This window comes from Cherax quadricarinatus, chromosome 14 (assembly GCF_038502225.1).
Source record: "Cherax quadricarinatus isolate ZL_2023a chromosome 14, ASM3850222v1, whole genome shotgun sequence".
In the NCBI taxonomy this organism is placed as follows: Eukaryota; Metazoa; Arthropoda; class Malacostraca; order Decapoda; family Parastacidae; genus Cherax; species Cherax quadricarinatus.
Genome location: NC_091305.1, coordinates 32,343,665 through 32,365,126, shown reverse-complemented (window position 1 = coordinate 32,365,126; position 21,462 = coordinate 32,343,665). Strand labels below are relative to the sequence as shown.

At 51.7% G+C, this 21,462-nt stretch overlaps 1 protein-coding gene across 1 annotated transcript in view; it reads right to left on the bottom strand.

Moving 5' to 3' along the window:
- corn (cornetto) overlaps positions 1 to 21,462 on the bottom strand; it is a 545,732-nt gene that overhangs the window by 460,698 nt on the left and 63,572 nt on the right. The window lies entirely within an intron of this gene.

Genomic DNA, 21,462 nt, shown 5'->3' with positions numbered 1-21,462 from the left:
TCCTTGAAACAGATCATAAACCGTTGATATATCTGGAAACTTTCAAGGAACTATCAGTCGCCTCTTAAGGTGGGGTTTATCCATTCAGTTTTAAAGGTTTCACACTGTACACATTAATAGGGAATTAAATTATTTCTCTGACTTAAGTCATAAGAGTCTGTAGAAATGTTGCCTTCCTTATACCACTTTATTTCTTGTGTGAACTTTTTCCTCAGTGGCTTTACTTGTATTCCTGCACTAAAAACTCTACGTAAACGACAGTGAAAGAAAAGATCATGCAGCTAGTTATATTTCTGTACAATAATATGTATGACTGGAGCCGTGGTAGCACCTGGAGCCGTGGTAGCAGTAACACCTGGAGCCTGGGTAGCAGTAACACCTGGAGCCGGGGTAGCACCTGGAGCCGGGATAGCAGTAACACCTGGAGCCGTGGTAGCAGTAACACCTGGAGCAGTGGTAGCAGTAACACCTGGAGCAGTGGTAGCAGTAACACCTGGAGCCTGGGTAGCAGTAACACCTGGAGCCGTGGTAGCAGTAACACCTGGAGCCTGGGTAGCAGTAACACCTGGAGCCGGGGTAGCACCTGGAGCCGGGATAGCAGTAACACCTGGAGCCGTGGTAGCAGTAACACCTGGAGCAGTGGTAGCAGTAACACCTGGAGCCTGGGTAGCAGTAACACCTGGAGCCGTGGTAGCAGTAACACCTGGAGCCTGGGTAGCAGTAACACCTGGAGCCGGGGTAGCACCTGGAGCCGGGATAGCAGTAACACCTGGAGCCGTGGTAGCACCTGGAGCCATGGTAGCAGTAACACCTGGAGCCAGGGTAGCACCTGGAGCCATGGTAGCAGTAACACCTGGAGCCGTGGTAGCAGTAACACCTGGAGCCGTGGTAGCAGTAACACCTGGAGCCGGGGTAGCACCTGGAGCCGGGATAGCAGTAACACCTGGAGCCAGGGTAGCACCTGGAGCCGTGGTAGCAGTAACACCTGGAGCCGTGGTAGCAGTAACACCAGGAGCCGGGGTAGCACCTGGAGCCGTGGTAGCAGTAACACCTGGAGCCGGGGTAGCACCTGGAGCCGGGATAGCAGTAACACCTGGAGCCGGGATAGCAGTAACACCTGGAGCCGGGATAGCAGTAACACCTGGAGCCGGGGTAGCACCTGGAGCCGGGATAGCAGTAACACCTGGAGCCGGGGTAGCACCTGGAGCCGGGGTAGCAGTAACACCTGGAGCCGTGGTAGCAGTAACACCTGGAGCCGGGATAGCAGTAACACCTGGAGCCGTGGTAGCAGAAACACCTGGAGCCGTGGTAGCAGAAACACCTGGAGCCGTGGTAGCAGAAACACCTGGAGCCGTGGTAGCAGTAACACCTGGAGCCGTGGTAGCAGAAACACCTGGAGCCGTGGTAGCAGTTAACACCTGGAGCCGTGATAGCAGTTAACACCTGGAGCCGTGGTAGCAGTAACACCTGGAGCCGTGGTAGCAGTAACACCTGGAGCCGTGGTAGCAGTAACACCTGGAGCCCTGGTAGCAGTAACACCTGAAGCCGTGGTAGCAGTAACACCTGGAGACGGGGTAACAGTAACACCTGGAGACGGGGTAGCAGTAACACCTGGAGCCGGCGTAGCACCTGGAGCCGTGGTAGCAGTAGCACCTAGAACCGTAGTAGCAGTAACACCTGGAGCCGTGGTAGCAGTTAACACCTGGAGCAGTGGTAGCAGTTAACACCTGGAACCGTGGTAGCAGAAGCACCTGGAGCCGTGGAAGCAGAAACACCTGGAGCCGTGGTAGCACCTGGAGCCGTGGTAGCAGTAACACCTGGAGCCGTGGCAGCAGAAACACCTAGAGCCATGGTAGCAGTATCACCTGGAGCCGTGGTAGCAGTAACACCTGGAGCTGTGGAAGCAGTAACACCTGGAGCCGTGGTAGCACCTGGAGCCGATGTAGCAGTAACACCTGGAGCCGTGGTAGCAGTAATAAATGGAGCCGTGGTAGCAGTAACACCTGGAGCCGTGGTAGCAGTAACACCTGCAACCGTCGTAGCAGTAACACCTAGAATCGTGGTAGCAGTAACACCTGGAACCGTGGTAGCAGTAACACCTGGAGCCATGATAGCAGTAACACCTGGTTCCGTCGTAGCAGTAACACCTGGATCCGTCGTAGCAGTAACACCTGGAGCCGTGGTAGCAATAACACCTGGAACCGTGGTAGCAGTAACACCTAGAATCGTGGTAGCAGTAACACCTGGAATCGTGGTAGCAGTAACACCTGGAGCCGTGGTAGTAGTAACACCTGTAACCGTGGTAGCAGTAACACCTGGAGTCGTTGTAGCAGTAACACCTGGAACCGTGGTAGCAGTAACACCAGGAACCGTGGTAGCAGTAACGCCTGAAACCGTGGTAGCACCTGCAGCCGTGGTAGCAGTAACACCTGGAGCAGTGGTAGCAGTAACACCTGGAACCGTGGTAGCAGTAACACCTGGAGCCGTGGTAGCAGTAACACATGGAACCGTGGTAGCAGTAACACCTGGAGCCGTGGTAGCAGTAACACCTGGAGCCGGGGTAGCAGTAACACCTGGAGCCGTGGTAGCAGTAACACCTGGAACCGTGGTAGCAGTAACACCTGGAGCCGTGGTAGCAGAAACACCTGGAGCCGTGGTAGCAGTTAACACCTGGAGCCGTGGTAGCAGTAACACCTGCAGCCGTGGTAGCAGTAACACCTGGAGCCCTGGTAGCAGTAACACCTGAAGCCGTGGTAGCAGTAACAAATGGAGCCGATGTAGCAGTAACACCTGGAGCCGTGGTAGCAGTAATAAATGGAGCCGTGGTAGCAGTAATAAATGGAGCCGTGGTAGCAGTAACACCTGGAGCCGTGGTAGCAGTAACACCTGCAACCGTCGTAGCAGTAACACCTAGAATCGTGGTAGCAGTAACACCTGGAACCGTGGTAGCAGTAACACCTGGAGCCATGATAGCAGTAACACCTGGTTCCGTCGTAGCAGTAACACCTGGATCCGTCGTAGCAGTAACACCTGGAGCCGTGGTAGCAATAACACCTGGAACCGTGGTAGCAGTAACACCTAGAATCGTGGTAGCAGTAACACCTGGAATCGTGGTAGCAGTAACACCTGGAGCCGTGGTAGTAGTAACACCTGTAACCGTGGTAGCAGTAACACCTGGAGCAGTGGTAGCAGTAACACCTGGAACCGTGGTAGCAGTAACACCAGGAACCGTGGTAGCAGTAACGCCTGGAACCGTGGTAGCAGTAACACCTGGAGCAGTGGTAGCAGTAACACCTGGAGCCGTGGTAGCAGTAACACCTGGAGCCGTGGTAGCAGTAACACCTGGAACCGTGGTAGCAGTAACACCTGGAGCCGTGGTAGCAGTAACACCTGGAGCCGGGGTAGCAGTAACACCTGGAGCCGTGGTAGCAGTAACACCTGGAACCGTGGTAGCAGTAACACCTGGAGCCGTGGTAGCAGTAACACCTGGAGCCGTGGTAGCAGTAACACCTGGAGCCGTGGTAGCAGTAACACCTGCAGCCGTGGTAGCAGTAACACCTGGAGCCCTGGTAGCAGTAACACCTGAAGCCGTGGTAGCAGTAACACCTGGAGCCGGGGTAGCACTAACACCTGGAGCCAACGTAGCACCTGGAGCCGTGGTAGCAGTAGCACCTAGAACCGTGGTAGCAGTAACACCTGGAGCCGTGGTAGCAGTTAACACCTGAAGCCGTGGTAGCAGTAACACCTGGAGCCGTGGTAGCAGTAACACCTGGAACCGTGGTAGCAGAAACACCTGGAGCCGTGGAAGCAGAAACACCTGGAGCCGTGGTAGCAGTAACACCTGGAGCCGTGGTAGCAGAAACACCTAGAGCCGTGGTAGCAGAAACACCTGGAGCCATGGTAGCAGTATCACCTGGAGCCGTGGTAGCAGTAACACCTGGAGCCGTGGAAGCAGTAACACCTGGAGCCGTGGTAGCACCTGGAGCCGATGTAGCAGTAACCCCTGGAGCCGTGGTAGCAGTAACAAATGGAGCCGTGGTAGCAGTAACACCTGGAGCCGTGGTAGCAGTAACACCTGCAACCGTCGTAGCAGTAACACCTAGAATCGTGGTAGCAGTAACACCTGGAACCGTGGTAGCAGTAACACCTGGAATCGTGGTAGCAGTAACACCTGGAGCCGTGGTAGCAGTAACACCTGGAGCCATGGTAGCAGTAACACCTGGATCCGTCGTAGCAGTAACACCTGGATCCGTCGTAGCAGTAACACCTGGATCCGTCGTAGCAGTAACACCTGGAGCCGTGGTAGAAATAACACCTGGAACCCTGGTAGCAGTAACACCTGGAGCCGTGGTAGAAATAACACCTGGAACCGTGGTAGCAGTAACACCTAGAATCGTGGTAGCAGTAACACCTGGAAAAGTGGTAGCAGTAACACCTGGAATCGTGGTAGCAGTAACACCTGGAGCCGTGGTAGTAGTAACACCTGTAACCGTGGTAGCAGTAACACCTGGAGTCGTTGTAGCAGTAACACCTGGAACCGTGGTAGCGGTAACACCAGGAACCGTGGTAGCAGTAACACCTGGAACCGTTGTAGCACCTGCAGCCGTGGTAGCAGTAACACCTGGAGCCGTGGTAGCAGTAACACCTGGAACCGTGGTAGCAGTAACACCTGGAGCCGTGGTAGCAGTAACACCTGGAGCCGTGGTAGCAGTAACACCTGGAGCCGTGGTAGCAGTAACACCTGGAACCTTCAACACACACGAATACCTCATATATTATATATATATATATATATATATATATATATATATATATATATATATATATATATATATATATATATATATATATATATATATATATATGTCGTGCCGAATAGGCAGAACTTGCGATCTTGGCTTAAATAGCAACGCTCATCTTATCATAAAGGACAAGTGAAAATTTGTGTATGCAATAATTTTGCCAAAATCATTCTGAACCTAACGAAAAAAATATATTTCAATGTGTTTGTTTAGTATTAAATTATTGTAAACAAATCTAAAATATATTTAGTTGGGTTAGGCTAAAATAAATTGTTCTTGTTATAACAAGGTAAGGTAAGTTTTCTAAGATTCTTTTGGTGCAAAATTAAAATTTTGCAACCGCCCAGGGAGGTACTACCGTCCTGCCAAGTGAGTGTAAAACGGAAGCCTGTAATTGTTTTACATGATGGTAGGATTGCTGGTGTCCATTGTTCTGTCTCATAAACAGGCAAGATTTCAGGTACGTCTTGCTACTTCTACTTACACTTAGGTCACACTACACATACATGTACAAGCATATATATACACACCCCTCTGGGTTTTTTAATATTTTCTTACTAGTTCTTGTTCTTGTTGTTTATTTTCTCTTACCTCCATGGGGAAGTGGAACAGAATTCTTCCTCCGTAAGCCATGCGTGTTGTAAGAGGCAACTAAAATGCCGGGAGCAAGGGGATAGTAACCTCTTCTCCTGTATATATTACTAAATGTAAAAGGAGAAACTTTCGTTTTTCCTTTTGGAGGCCTGGTCACAGAACGGGCCGCGGGGGCGTTGACCCCCGGAACTCTCTCCAGGTAAACTCCAGGTAAACGTATAAGAGAAAATTTCAGAAAGGACTTAATTTTAAGTGAGTTCTTGCTAACTGACCAGTTTTACATATTCGGCACGACATATATAAATATATAAATATATATATATATATATTTTTATTATTTTTTTTTATTATTATCACACTGGCCGATTCCCACCAAGGCAGGGTGGCCCGAAAAAGAAAAACTTTCACCATCATTCACTCCATCACTGTCTTGCCAGAAGGGTGCTTTACACTACAGTTTTTAAACTGCAACATTAACACATTGTTGATATAAAGGTGGCATATACGGTATGTATGTATGTATATATATATATATATATATATATATATATATATATATATATATATATATATATATATATATATATATATATATATATATATATATATACACACACACACGATTAAATATTACCTGGAGTTTACCTGGAGAGAGTTCCGGGGGTCAACGCCCCCGCCGCCCGGTCTGTGACCAGGCCTCCTGGTGGATCAGAGCCTGATCAACCAGGCTGTTGCTGCTGGCTGCACGCAAACCAACGTACGAGCCACAGCCCGGCTGGTCAGGAACCGACTTTAGGTGCTTGTCCAGTGCCAGCTTGAAGACTGCCAGGGGTCTGTTGGTAATCCCCCTTATGTATGCTGGGAGGCAGTTGAACAGTCTCGGGCCCCTGACACTTCTTGTATGGTCTCTTAACGTGCTAGTGACACCCCTACTTTTCATTGGGGGGATGTTGCATCGTCTGCCAAGTCTTTTGCTTTCGTAGTGAGTGATTTTCGTGTGCAAGTTCGGTACTAGTCCCTCTAGGATTTTCAAGGTGTATATAATCATGTATCTGTCCCGCCTGCGTTCCAGGGAATACAGGTTCAGGAACCTCAAGCGCTCCCAGTAATTGAGGTGTTTTATCTCCGTTATGCGCGCCGTGAAGGTTCTCTGTACATTTTCTAGGACAGCAATTTCACCTGCCTTGAAAGGTGCTGTTAGTGTGCAGCAATATTCCAGTCTAGATAGAACAAGTGACCTGAAGAGTGTCATCATGGGCTTATCCTCCCTAGTTTTGAAGGTTCTCATTATCCATCCTGTCATTTTTCTAGCAGATGCGATTGATACGATGTTATGGTCCTTGAAGGTGAGATCCTCCGACATGATCACTCCCAGGTCTTTGACGTTGGTGTTTCGCTCTATTTTGTGGCCAGAATTTGTTTTGTACTCTGATGAAGATTTAATTTCCTCGTGTTTACCATATATGAGTAATTGAAATTTCTCATCGTTGAACTTCATATTGTTTTCTGCAGCCCACTGAAAGATTCGGTTGATGTCCGCCTGGAGCCTTGCAGTGTCTGCAATGGAAGACACTGTTATGCAGATTCGGGTGTCATCTGCAAAGGAAGACACGGTGCTGTGGCTGACATCCTTGTCTATGTCGGATATGAGGATGAGGAACAAGATGGGAGCGAGTACTGTGCCTTGTGGAACAGAGCTTTTCACCGTAGCTGCCTCGGACTTTACTCTGTTGACGACTACTCTCTGTGTTCTGTTAGTGAGGAAATTATAGATCCATCGACCGACTTTTCCTGTTATCCCTTTAGCACGCATTTTGTGCGCTATTACGCCATGGTCACACTTGTCGAAGGCTTTTGCAAAGTCTGTATATATTACATCTGCATTCTTTTTATCTTCTAGTGCATTTAGGACCTTGTCGTAGTGATCCAATAGTTGAGACAGACAGGAGCGACCTGTTCTAAACCCATGTTGCCCTGGGTTGTGTAACTGATGGGTCTCTAGATGGGTGGTGATCTTGCTTCTTAGGACCCTTTCAGAGATTTTTATGACATGGGATGTTAGTGCTATCGGTCTGTAGTTCTTTGCTGTTGCTTTACTGCCCCCTTTGTGGAGTGGGGCTATGTCTGTTGTTTTTAGTAACTGTGGGACGACCCCCGTGTCCATGCTCCCTCTCCATAGGATGGAAAAGGCTCGTGATAGGGGCTTCTTGCAGTTCTTGATGAACACGGAGTTCCATGAGTCTGGCCCTGGGGCAGAGTGCATGGGCATGTCATTTATCGCCTGTTCGAAGTCATTTGGCGTCAGGATAACATCGGATGTGGCTCTCTCATAAAAAATTCGTTTTGATCTTCGACTCTCAGTCTGGTTAGCGGCTTCCTAAAAACTGAGTCATATTGGGACTTGAGTAGCTCACTAATTTCCTTGCTGTCATCTGTGTAGGACCCATCTTGTTTAAGTAGGGGCCCAATACTGGATGTTGTTCTCGACTTTGATTTGGCATAGGAGAAGAAATACTTTGGGTTTCTTTCGATTTCATTTATGGCTTTTAGTTCTTCCCGCGATTCCTGACTTCTATAAGATTCCTTTAGCTTGAGTTCGATGCTTGCTATTTCTCTGACCAGTGTCTCCCTACGCATTTCAGATATATTGACCTCTTTTAGCCGCTCTGTTATTCTTTTCCGTCGCCTGTAAAGGGAGCGCCTGTCTCTTTCTATTGTACATCTACTCCTCCTTTTTCTTAGAGGAATAAGCCTTGTGCATACATCGAGTGCCACCAAGTTAATCTGTTCTAGGCATACGTTGGGGTCTGTGTTGCTTAGTATATCTTCCCAGCTTATATCGGTTAGGACTTGGTTTACTTGGTCCCACTTTATGTTTTTGTTATTGAAGTTGAATTTGGTGAATTCTCCCTCGTGACTAGTCTCATTATGTCGGTCTGGGGCTCCACGCATACATGTCTGAACCTCAATTATGTTGTGATCTGAGTATATTGTTTTTGATATGGTGACTTTCTTATCAGATCATCATTGTTAGTGAAGATGAGGTCTAGTGTATTCTCCAGTCTAGTACGCTCTATTATTTGCTGGTTTAAATTGAATTTTGTACAGAGATTTAAAAGCTCGTGTGAGTGTGAGTTTTCATCAGAGCTGCCTCCTGGTGTTATTACTGCAACAATATTATTTGCTATATTCCTCCATTTTAGGTGCCTTAAGTTGAAATCCCCCAGGAGCAAGATGTTGGGTGCAGGAGCTGGAAGATTTTCCAGACAGTGGTCAATTTTTAACAGCTGTTCCTGGAATTGCTGGGATGTTGCATCCGGAGGCTTGTAGACTACCACAATGACTTGGTTTTGGTTCTCGACCTTTACTGCTAAAACTTCCACTACATCATTTGAGGCATTTAGCAGTTCTGTGCAAACAAGTGACTCTGCAATGTACAGGCCAACCCCCCCCCCTTTTGCATGTTCACTCTGTCACATCTGTATAGGTTGTAACCTGGGATCCATATTTCGTTGTCCAAGTGATCCTTTATGTGGGTCTCAGTGAAAGCCGCGAACATTGCCTTTGCCTCTGCAAGCAGTCCACGGATGAAAGGTATTTTGTTGTTTGTTGCTGGCTTTAGACCCTGTATATTTGCAAAGAAGAATGTCATATACATACAAACCAAATATTGCTTACGTGGTTTATTATAAAAACAAAAAAGTGATGGTAGCCAGTGTACATTAACTGATGACCCGCAACCACGTCACATGACCAGTATGTCTCTCCCCCTTCCTTACCCCTCGATGATGGTGGAGAGGGAGTCAACGTTAACTCCCATGAGTCATCATTACCTGGGTTATCCTTATTACTCTCCCCTCCACCACACACTCCTACAACTTTATTATCACCCTCTGTATATTCTTATTGTGTATTCTCAGTAATAGGGAAGAAGTGCAGGGAGGGAAGGAGAGGTGCAGGGAGGGAAGGAGAGGTGCAGGGAGGGAAGACGAGGTGCAGGGAGGGAAGACGAGGTGCAGGGAGGGAAGACGAGGTGCAGGGAGGGAAGACGAGGTGCAGGGAGGGAAGGAGAGGTGCAGGGAGGGAAGACGAGGTGCAGGGAGGGAAGACGACCTGCAGGGAAGGAAGAAGTGCAGGGAAGGAAGAAGTGCAGGGAGGGAAGACGAGGTGCAGGGAGGGAAGACGAAGTGCAGGGAGGGAAGACGAGGTGCAGGGAGGGAAGGCGAAGTGCAGGGAGGGAAGGAGAGGTGCATGGAGGGAAGGAGAGGTGCAGGGAGGGAAGGAGAGGTGCAGGGAGCGAAGGAGAGGTGCAGGGAGCGAAGGAGAGGTGCAGGGAGCGAAGGAGAGGTGCAGGGAGCGAAGGAGAGGTGCAGGGAGGGATGGAGAGGTGCAGGGAGGGATGGAGAGGTGCAGGGAGGGAAGGAGAGGTGCAGGGAGGGAAGGAGAGGTGCAGGGAGGGAATGAGAGGTGCAGGGAGGGAAGGAGAGGTGCAGGGAGGGAAGTCGAGGTGCAGGAAGGGAAGGAGAGGTGCAGGGAGGGAAGGAGAGGTGCAGGGAGGGAAGGAGAGGTGCAGGGAGGGAAGACGAGGTGCAGGGAGGGAAGTCGAGGTGCAGGGAGGGAAGACGAGGTGCAGGGAGGGAAGACGAGGTGCAGGGAGGGAAGACGAGGTGCAGGGAGGGAAGACGAGGTACAGGGAGGGAAGACGAGGTACAGGGAGGGAAGACGAGCTGCAGGGAAGGAAGAAGTGCAGGGAAGGAAGAAGTGCAGGGAGGGAAGACGAGGTGCAGGGAGGGAAGACAAAGTGCAGGGAGGGAAGACGAGGTGCAGGGAGGGAAGGCGAAGTGCAGGGAGGGAAGGAGAGGTGCATGGAGGGAAGGAGAGGTGCAGGGAGGGAAGGAGAGGTGCAGGGAGCGAAGGAGAGGTGCAGGGAGCGAAGGAGAGGAGCAGGGAGCGAAGGAGAGGTGCAGGGAGCGAAGGAGAGGTGCAGGGAGGGATGGAGAGGTGCAGGGAGGGATGGAGAGGTGCAGGGAGGGAAGGAGAGGTGCAGAGAGGGAAGGAGAAGTGCAGGGAGGGAAGACGAGGTGCAGTGAGGGAAGACTAGGAGCAGGGAGGGAAGACGAGGTGCAGGGAGGGAAGGAGAGGTGCAGGGAGGGAAGGAGAGGTGCAGGGAGCGAAGGAGAGGTGCTGGGAGCGAAGGAGAGGTGCTGGGAGGGAAGGAGAGGTGCTGGGAGGGAAGGAGAGGTGCAGGGAGGGAAGGAAAGGTGCAGGGAGGGAAGGAGAGGTGCAGGGAGGGAAGGAGAGGTGCAGGGAGGGAAGGAGAGGTGCAGGGAGGGAAGGAGAGGTGCAGGGAGGGAAGGAGAGGTGCAGGGAGGGAAGGAGAGGTGCAGGGAGGGAAGGAGAGGTGCAGGGAGGGAAGACGAGGTGCAGGGAGGGAAGACGAGGTGCAGGGAGGGAAGACGAGGTGCAGGGAGGGAAGACGAGGTGCAGGGAGGGAAGACGAGGTGCAGGGAGGGAAGACGAGGTGCAGGGAGGGAAGACGAGGTGCAGGGAGGGAAGACGAGGTGCAGGGAGGGAAGACGAGGTGCAGGGAGGGAAGACGAGGTGCAGGGAGGGAAGACGAGGTGCAGGGAGGGAAGACGAGGTGCAGGGAGGGAAGACGAGGTGCAGGGAGGGAAGACGAGGTGCTGGGTGGGAAGACGAGGTGCTGGGCGGGAAGACGAGGTGCAGGGAGGGAAGGAGAGGTGCAGGGAGGGAAGGAGAGGTGCAGGGAGGGAAGAAGTGAAGGGAGGGACGGCGAGGTGCAGGGAGGGAAGACGAGGTGCAGGGAGGGAAGACGAGGTGCAGGAAGGGAAGGCGTAGTGCACGGACGGAAGTCGAGGTGCAGAGAGGGAAGGAGAGGTGCAGGGAGGGAAGGAGAGGTGAAGGGAGCGAAGGAGAGGTGCAGGAAGCGAAGGAGAGGTGCAGGGAGGGAAGGCGAGGTGCGGGGAGGGAAGGAGAGGTGCAGGGAGGGAAGGAGAGGTGCAGGGAGCGAAGGAGAGGTGCAGGGAGCGAAGGAGAGGTGCAGGGAGCGAAGGAGAGGTGCAGGGAGCGAAGGAGAGGTGCAGGGAGGGAAGGAGAGGTGCAGGGAGGGAAGGAGAGGTGCAGGGAGGGAAGGAGAGGTGCAGGGAGGGAAGGAGAGGTGCAGGGAGGGAAGGAGAGGGGCAGGGAGGGAAGGAGAGGGCCAGGGAGGGAAGGAGAGGGGCAGGGAGGGAAGGAGAGGTGCAGAGAGGGAAGGAGAGGTGCAGGGAGGGAAGGAGAGGTGCAGGGAGGGAAGGAGAGGTACAGGGAAGGAAGGAGAGGTGAAGGGAGGGAAGGAGAGGTAAAGGGAGGGAAGGAGAGGTACGGGGAAGGAAGGAGAGGTCCAGGAAGGGAAGGAGAGGTACAGGAAGGGAAGGAGAGGTACAGGAAGGGAAGGAGAGGTACAGGAAGGGAAGGAGAGGTACAGGAAGGGAAGGAGAAGTACAGGAAGAGAAGGAGAGGTACAGGAAGGGAAGGAGAAGTACAGGAAGAGAAGGAGAAGTGCAGGAAGGGAAGGATAGGTACAGGGAGGGAAGGAGAGGTACAGGGAGGGAAGGAGAGGTACAGGGAGAGATGGAGAGGTACAGGGAGGGAAGGGGAGGTACAGGGAAGGAAGGGGAGGTACAGGGAGGGAAGCAGAGGTGCAGGGAGGGAAGGAGAGGTACAGGGAGGGAAGGAGAGGTACAGGGAGGGAAGGAGAGGTACAGGGAGGGAAGGAGAGATACAGGGAGGGAAGGAGAGGTACAGGGAGGGAAGGAGAGGTACAGGGAGGGAAGGAGAGGTACAGGGAGGGAAGGAGAGGTACAGGGAGGGAAGGAGAGGTACAGGGAGGGAAGGAGAGGTACAGGGAGGGAAGGAGAGGTACAGGGAGGAAAAGAGAGGTACAAGGAGGGACTGAGAGGGACAGGGAGGGAAGGAGAGGTACAGGAAGGGAAGGAGAAGTAGAGGAAGGGAAGGACAGGTACATTGAGGGATGGATAGGTACACGGAGGGAAGGAGAGGTACAGGGAGGGAAGGGGAGGTGCAGGGAGGGAAGGAGAGGTGCAGCGAGGGAATGATAGGTGCAGGGAGGGAATGATAGGTGCAGGGAGGGAAGTAGAGGTACAGGGATTGAAGGAGAGGTACAGGGAGGGAAGGAGAGGTACAGGGAGGGAAGGAGAGGTACAGGGAGGGAAGAAGAGGTGCAGGGAGGGAAGGAGAGGTGCAGGGAGGGAATGATAGGTGCAGGGAGGGAATGATAGGTGCAGGGAGGGAAGTAGAGGTACAGGGAGGGAAGGAGACGTACAGGGAGGGAAGGAGAGGTACAGGGAGGGAAGGAGAGGTGCAGGAAGGGAAGGAGAGGTGCAGGAAGGGAAGGAGAGGTGCAGGGAGGGAAGGAGAGGTACAGGGAGGGAAGGAGAGGTGCAGGGAGGGAAGGAGAGGTACAGGGAGGGAAGGAGAGGTACAGGGAGGGAAAGAGAGGTACAGGGAGGGAAGGAGAGGTATAGAGAGGTACAGGGAGAAAAGGAGAGGTACAGGAAGGGAAGGAGAGGTACAGGAAGGGAAGGAGAGGTACAAGGAGGGAAGGAGAGGTGCAGGGAGGGAAGGAGAGGTACAGAGATTGAACGAGAGGTACAGGGAGGGAAGGAGAGGTGCCGGGAGCGAAGGAGAGGTGCAGGGAGCGAAGGAGAGGTGCAGGGAGCGAAGGAGAGGTGCAGGGAGCGAAGGAGAGGTGCAGGGAGCGAAGGAGAGGTGCAGGGAGCGAAGGAGAGGTGCAGGGAGGGAAGACGAGGTGCAGGGAGGGAAGACGAGGTGCAGGGAGGGAAGACGAGGTGCAGGGAGGGAAGACGAGGTGCAGGGAGGGAAGACGAGGTGCAGGGAGGGAAGACGAGGTGCAGGGAGGGAAGACGAGGTGCAGGGAGGGAAGACGAGGTGCAGGGCGGGAAGACGAGGTGCAGGGAGGGAAGACGAGGTGCAGGGAGGGAAGACGAGGTGCAGGGAGGGAAGACGAGGTGCAGGGAGGGAAGACGAGGTGCAGGGAGGGAAGGAGAGGTATAGAGAGGAACAGGGAGGAAAGGAGAGGTACAGAAAGGGAAGGAGAGGTACAAGGAGGGAAGGAGAGGTACAAGGAGCGAAGGAGATGTACAGAGATTGAAGGAGAGGTACAGGGAGGGAAGGAGAGGTGCAGGGAGGGAAGGAGAGGTGCAGGGAGCGAAGGAGAGGTGCAGGGAGCGAAGGAGAGGTGCAGGGAGCGAAGGAGAGTTGCAGGGAGCGAAGGAGAGGTGCAGCGAGCGAAGGAGAGGTGCAGGGAGCGAAGGAGAGGTGCAGGGAGGGAAGGAGAGGTGCAGGGAGGGAAGGAGAGGTGCAGGGAGGGAAGGAGAGGTGCAGGGAGGGAAGGAGAGTTGCAGGGAGGGAAGGATAGGTACAGGGAGGGAAGGAGAGGTGCAGGGACGGATGGAGAGGTACAGGGAGGGAAGGGGGGGTACAGGGAGGGAAGGGGAGGTACAGGGAGGGAAGGAGAGGTGCAGGGAGGGAAGGAGAGGTGCAGGGAGGGAAGGAGAGGTGCAGGGAGCGAAGGAGAGGTGCAGGGAGCGAAGGAGAGTTGCAGGGAGGGAAGGAGAGGTGCAGGGAGGGAAGGAGAGGTGCAGGGAGGGAAGGATAGGTACAGGGAGGGAAGGAGAGGTACAGGGAGGGATGGAGAGGTACAGGGAGGGAAGGGGGGTCCAGGGTGGGAAGGTGTGGTGCAGGGAGGGAAGGAGAGGTGCAGGGAGGGAAGGAGAGGTGCAGGGAGGGAAGGAGAGGTGCAGGGAGGGAAGGAGAGGTGCAGGGAGGGAAGGAGAGGTGCAGGGAGGGAAGGAGAGGTACAAGGAGGGAAGGAGAGGTACAGGGAGGGAAGGAGAGGTACAGGGAGGGAAGGAGAGGTGCAGCGAGCGAAGGAGAGGTGCAGGGAGCGAAGGAGAGGTGCAGCGAGCGAAGGAGAGGTGCAGGGAGCGAAGGAGAGGTGCAGGGAGGGAAGGAGAGGTGCAGGGAGGGAAGGAGAGGTGCAGGGAGGGAAGGAGAGGTGCAGGGAGGGAAGGAGAGGTGCAGGGAGGAAAGGATAGGTACAGGGAGGGAAGGAGAGGTACAGGGAGGGATGGAGAGGTACAGGGAGGGAAGGGGGGGTACAGGGAGGGAAGGGGAGGTGCAGGGAGGGAAGGAGAGGTGCAGGGAGGGAAGGAGAGGTGCAGGGAGCGAAGGAGAGGTGCAGGGAGCGAAGGAGAGTTGCAGGGAGGGAAGGAGAGGTGCAGGGAGGGAAGGAGAGTTGCAGGGAGGGAAGGATAGGTACAGGGAGGGAAGGAGAGGTACAGGGAGGGATGGAGAGGTACAGGGAGGGAAGGGGAGGTACAGGGAGGGAAGGGGAGGTGCAGGGAGGGAAGGAGAGGTGCAGGGAGGGAAGGAGAGGTGCAGGGAGGGAAGGAGAGGTGCAGGGAGGGAAGGAGAGGTCCAGGGAGGGAAGGAGAGGTGCAGGGAGGGAAGGAGAGTTGCAGGGAGGGAAGGAGAGGTACAGGGAGGGAAGGAGAGGTACTGTGAGGGAAGGAGAGGTACTGGGAGGGAAGGAGAGGTACAAGGAGGGAAGGAGAGGTACAGGGAGGGAAGGAGAGGTACAGGGAGGGAAGGAGAGGTACAGGGAGGGAAGGAGAGATACAGGGAGGGAAGGAGAGGTACAGGGAGGGAAGGAGAGGTACTGGGAGGGAAGGAGAGGTACAGGGAGGGAAGGAGAGGTACACGAAGGGAAGGAGAGGTACAGGAAGGGAAGGAGAGGTACAGGAAGGGAAGGAGAGGTACAGGAAGGGAAGGAGAGGTACAGGAAGGGAAGGAGCGGGACACGTAGGGAAGGAGAGGTACACGGAGGGAAGGAGAGGTACAGGGAGGGATGGATAGGTACAGGGAGGGAAGGAGAGGTACAGGGAAGGAAGGAGAGGTACAGGGAGGGAAGGAGAGGTGCAGGGAGGGAAGGAGAGGTGCAGGGAGGGAAGGAGAGGTCCAGGTAGGGAAGGAGAGGTTCAGGGAGGGAAGGAGAGGTACAGGGAAGGAAGGAGAGGTACAGGGAGGGAAGGAGAGGTGCAGGGAGGGAAGGAGATGTGCAGGGAGGGAAGGAGAGGTGCAGGGAGGGAAGGAGAGGTGCAGGGAGGGAAGGAGAGGTGCAGGAAGGGAAGGAGAGGTACAGGGAGGGAGGGAGAGGTACAGGGAGGGAAGGAGAGGTACAGGGAGGGAAGGAGAGGTACAGGGAGGGAAGGAGAGGTGCAGGAAGGGGAGAGGTGCAGGAAGGGAAGGAGAGGTACAGGAAGGGAAGGAGAGGTGCAGGAAGGGAAGGAGAGGTGCAGGGAGGGAATGATAGGTGCAGGGAGGGAAGGAGAGGTACAGGGAGGGAAGGAGAGGTACAGGGAGGGAAGGAGAGGTACAGGGAGGGAAGGAGAGGTACAGGGAGGGAAGGAGAGGTACAGGAAGGGAAGGAGAGGTACAGGAAGGGAAGGAGAGGTACAGGAAGGGAAGGAGAGGTACAGGAAGGGAAGGAGAGGTACAGGGAGGGAAGGAGAGGTACAGGTAGGGATGGATAGGTACAGGGAGGGAAGGAGAGGTACAGGGAGGGAAGGAGAGGTACAGGGAGGGAAGGGGAGGTACAGGGAGGGAAGGAGAGGTGCAGGGAAGGAGAGGTGCAGGGAGGGAAGGAGAGGTGCAGGGAGGGAATGATAGGTGCAGGGAGGGAATGATAGGTGCAGGGAGGGAATGGTAAGTGCAGGGAGGGAAGGAGAAGTACAGGGAGGGAAGGAGAGGTACAGGGAGGGAAGGAGAGGTGCAGGAAGGGAAGGAGAGGTGCAGGAAGGGAAGGAGAGGTGCAGGAAGGGAAGGAGAGGTGCAGGGAGGGAAGGAGAGGTACAGGGAGGGAAGGAGAGATACAGGGAGGGAAGGAGAGTCACAGGGAGGGAAGAAGAGGTACAGGGAGGGAAGGAGAGTCACAGGGAGGGAAGAAGAGGTGCAGGGAGGGAAGAAGAGGTACAGGGAGGGAAGGAGAGGTGCAGGGAGGGAAGGAGAGATGCAGGGAGGGAAGGAGGTACAGAGAGGGAAGGAGAGGTGCTGGAAGGGAAGGAGAGATACAGGGAGGGAAGGAGAGGTACAGGGAGGGAAGGAGAGGTACAGGGAGGGAAGGAGAGGTACAGGGAGGGAAGGAGAGGTACAGGGAGGGAAGGAGAGGTACAGGGAGGGAAGGAGAGGTGCAGGGAGGGAAGGAGAGGTGCAGGGAGGGAAGGAGAGGTATAGAGAGGTGCAGGGCGGGAAGGAGAGGTACAGGAAGGGAAGGAGAGGTACAAGGAGGGAATGAGAGGTACAGGGAGGGAAGGAGAGGTACAGAGATTGAAGGAGAGGTACAGGGAGGGAAGGAGAGGTACAGGGAGGGAAGGAGAGGTACATGGAGGGAAGGAGAGGTACAGGGAGGGAACGAGAGGTACAAGGAGGGAGGGAGATGCAGGGAGGGATTGGTACAGGGAGGGAAGGAGCGAGCGGGAAGGGAAGGAGGGTACAGGGAGCGAAGGAATGACCCCTCACACTGGTCGACGCTACTTCGTAATATGATGCTTGACGAGTGTGTGTGTGTGTGTGTTTCACCAACTGTCTGTTATGAGGACCTGTTTGTCTGTGATGACGAGCACCTGTATCTGCTGTGGCGACACGCTGTCTGTGACGACAACCTGTGACGACATGTCTGTCTATTGTGACGACAATCTTTCTGTTGTGACGGCAACCTGTCTATCTGTTGCGACAGCAACCCGTCTATCTGTTATGACTACCACCTTCCCCCATCGCCCATCTGTTATGACTACCACTTTCCCGCATCACTCATCTGTTATGACTACCACCTTCCCCCGTCACCCATCTGTTATGACTACCACCTTCCCCCATCTGTTATGACTACCATCTTCCCCCATCTGTTATGACTACCACTTTCCCGCATCACCCATTTGTTATGATTACCACCTTCCCCCATCTGTTATGACTACCACCTTCCCCCATCGCCCATCTGTTATGACTACCACTTTCCCGCATCACCCATCTGTTATGACTACCACCTTCCCCAATCACCCATCTGTTATGACTACCACCTTCCCCCATCACCCATCTGTTATGACTACCACCTTCCCCCATCACCCATCTGTTATGACTACTACTTTCCCCCATCACCCATCTGTTATGACTACCACCTTCCCCCATCACCCATCTGTTATGACTACCACCTTCCCCCATCTGTTATGACTACCACCTTTCCCCATCTGTTATGACTACCACCTTCCCCCATCACTCATTTGTTATGACTACCACCTTTCCCCATCTGTTATGACCACCACTTTCCCCCATCACCCATCTGTCATGACTACCACCTTCCCCCATCTGTCATGACTACCATCAATATCTAAAAGTGTATATATAAATATAATACTCATCTATGTTCACATGCAGCTACAACATGGTAAAAACATCAGCAGTAGTGGGCGGCGGCGGCTGTTTATCAAACAAACAAAAACTGTCACAAAGCAAGCAGCATTATATATTCTTAGGATTATATTGACACTAAGGTGTTATCTACTGATGTATATATGAAGTTAGACATATTATGACGTCCTAATTCCTTTCCCCTTCCTCGTCTTGCCTCGTAAGAACATAATAAAGAAGGAACACTGCAGCAGGCCTACTGGCCCATGCGAGGCAGGTTCAAGTCTCCCACTGGCTTAAGCCAATGCCCCGACCTAGTCAGGTCAGGTCTCATTCACTTAAGGAAGGAACACGACAATTGACCTAGTAGCACAAGCTAATCAGGTCCAACTCACACCCACCCACACCCACTAACGTATTTATCTAACCTATTTTTAAAACTAAACAACGTTTTAGCTTCAATAACTGTACTTGGGAGTTTGTTCCACTCATCCACAACTCTATTACCAAACCAGTGCTTTCCTATATCCTTCCTGAATCTGAATTTTTCTAACTTAAAACCATTGCTACGAGTCCTGTCTAGGCTGGATATTTTCAGCACGTTATTTACATCCCCTTTATTTATTCCTGTCTTCCATTTATACACCTCAATCATATCCCCCCTAATTCTACGCCTTTCGAGAGAGTGCAGATTCGGGGACTTAAGTCTATCCTCATCCTCATAGGGAAGATTTCTGATACATGGGATCAATATGTCATCCTCCTTTGTATGTTTTCCAGAGCATTTATATCCATTCTGTAATACGGTGACCAACACTGTGCAGCATAATCTAAATGAGGTCTAACCAATGATATATAGAGTTGAAGAACAACCTGAGGACTCCTATTATTTATGCTTCTTGATATGAAGCCAAGGATTCTGTTAGCTTTATTGCGAACACTTATGCACTGTTGTCTTGGTTTCAGATTACTGCTAACCAGGACTCCTAAATTTTTTTCGCAATCCGTAATATTAAGATCGACATTATTTAGTTTATATGTGGCATGGTTATTTTCCTGTCCAACATTTAGAACTTTGCATTTGTCTATATTAAACTGCATCTGCCACTTTTCCGATCACTGCATCAGTCTATTCAAATCTTCCTGGAGTGCTCTAATGTCCTTGTCAGAATGAATACGATGGCCTATTTTGGTGTCATCTGCAAACTTGCTTATGTCGCTCTTTATGCCCTCATCAATGTCGTTTATGTAGATTGTGAACAACAGGGGGCCCAACACTGACCCCTGTGGCACACCGCTCGTGACGCTTCCCCACTCTGATTTCTCCCCATTTATGCAAACTCTTTGCTGCCTATTTGTCAACCATGCCTCTATCCAAGAAAAAATTTCTCCTATTCCATGCGCCTTAATTTTCCTCAATAGTCTCTGATGTGGGACCCTGTCAAAAGCCTTACTGAAGTCCATATACACAGTGTTCAGGACTGGTCCCAGTCCTGAACACTGAAGCCACTCTGCATGACAAGATACTTGACTGACGATGCCAAGTACCTCCACTAAAACGCAGGCGCGACAAATACATTAAGAAAGAACTCGGTAAGTGTCCGAGGTCCTCGACTTCTCAGCGCTTGCCTTCGCGCTTAAGAGAAATTACCATTAAACCTTCGGCGGTCTTCAAGAGGGAGTTTGACAAGTTCCTCCAATCATTTATCGACCAGCCGAACTGTGCTTTGTACATTGGACTGAGTGCGATAAGCAGTAATAGCCTGATTAGTCAGGCCTTGATCCACCAGGCCCGGTCTTGGACCAGGCTGCGAATACGTTGACCCCCGGAAACATCCTTCAGGTATCCCTTAAGTACGTATAATTTCTCTGGCCCCCGAACTAGGAGGATGATGGAGATGATTATAAAGAATTCCACTTCTCCCGTGTATGAGATATGTTATCCTGAGAGATGGCAATTCCCATGTAATAGTAACTAACTGCTGTGGAAGGAAACCTTTGAAGCTGCTGTAACTGATGAACCCTTACTGGAATACTTGCCGATAACCTTACTGCCCTACTGAAGCCTCTCAGCTCAGGCTAACAGATTTCAAAACTGTGTAACACATCCTGCGTGATGGAATATAACGTGGATTATATAGCTGTTTTTGTTGTGAACTACTGTATAACTTTCATACTGAACAGAGCAGCAGCACACTGCACATGTGTCCAATTTTGTTTAATAAAAGATAAAAGCCTATCACCTCCCCCATTCCCATCTGTTATTTCAACCCCCCATGCCACCACCTGCTCGTATGTTATGACTACTACCTTCCTTAACCTGCCGCTCCACACGCTACTCACCAACTTACACTCCCACCATCCCAATACTATATTGGAGTGCCACGTAGTTCAATGCTCAGATAATTAGGGTCCTGGATCAGATTCCTCGTGGTACGGAGAATCATGTACAGTCCTGTCATTCTAGGGAAAAAATGGCCTTACCTTGAAATAATTTCAAAGTTGGGGAGACTGCACATGCATAGTTCTACTTCCTAGTTATAACATATCAAAAATAAACCCTCGAGAATGCTGCGCCATCTTAGAAATGGTGGCCATTTTTATTTTTGTATTTTTTTTCAATTCTTCAATGGTTGAAGATAGTAAAAAAATGTTTTAAACAAAATTTATGGAGCACTAAAAGAGAAACCTTTCTGGTTACCATTTTTACCGCAAATACAACGAAAACGGAGCTACAGCCAAATTAAATTCGTAATTTTGATACGTTTCAATTTTCCAGAAAAAAAAAAAAAGATGATTTTTGAGGTGTAAATGATTGGAAATTATTAAGGTACGATCTGTTCACCTGGGAGACTTATTACCAACTAAGTTGTTAGTTGCCTCCAACAACACTGTCATACACCTCTTGTACTACCTTCTGTTAAATGATGCACAGAATGAATGAATGAAATGAAAAATGAAAAGGATTACGTAAGCATGAATCACGAGGATTTATTACTTTAAATATGTAAGTGATCAAATATAAAAAAAAAAACCAGAAAAGTTTAGTAACATAGTTTAATATTAAGTTTTTCCATAACAACAGAGGGTGAGTTTTCCCACGATCTTCCTTCGTCTGTGAAAACCTTCATTTGTGGTCACAGTGGTGCCCATGCTAACCTTCCTATGGTGTAGAAATATACCTAGTTGGATAAATCTTATTGTGGCTAGCTGGTCCAGTGGCTAACGCGACGGTCTGGAGTTTTGAGACACTCTGACCGCGGGTTCTATCCCCTTCCGTGGTATGGCTTGTTTGCAATCATGTCATTACGATTTCGTGAGTCTTCCTTCGCTCTGGCGACACTTCGCTGAACAAAAAAGACCTTCTTTCTTGCACTCAAGTCTTGCAAGAAATTAATTTAACAGCTTGTCAGGTAGTTGAGGCAACGTTGTGGATGCAGGGTTAAGTGACTTTCCTTCGAGGCTCCAGCCCCATTCACGTGGTATCAGGTTATGTGGTAACCACTCTTGGACCTGAAAGAAAGTAGGAATGATGAACAGCAGCTGCTGTTGTGGGAGGAAGTGT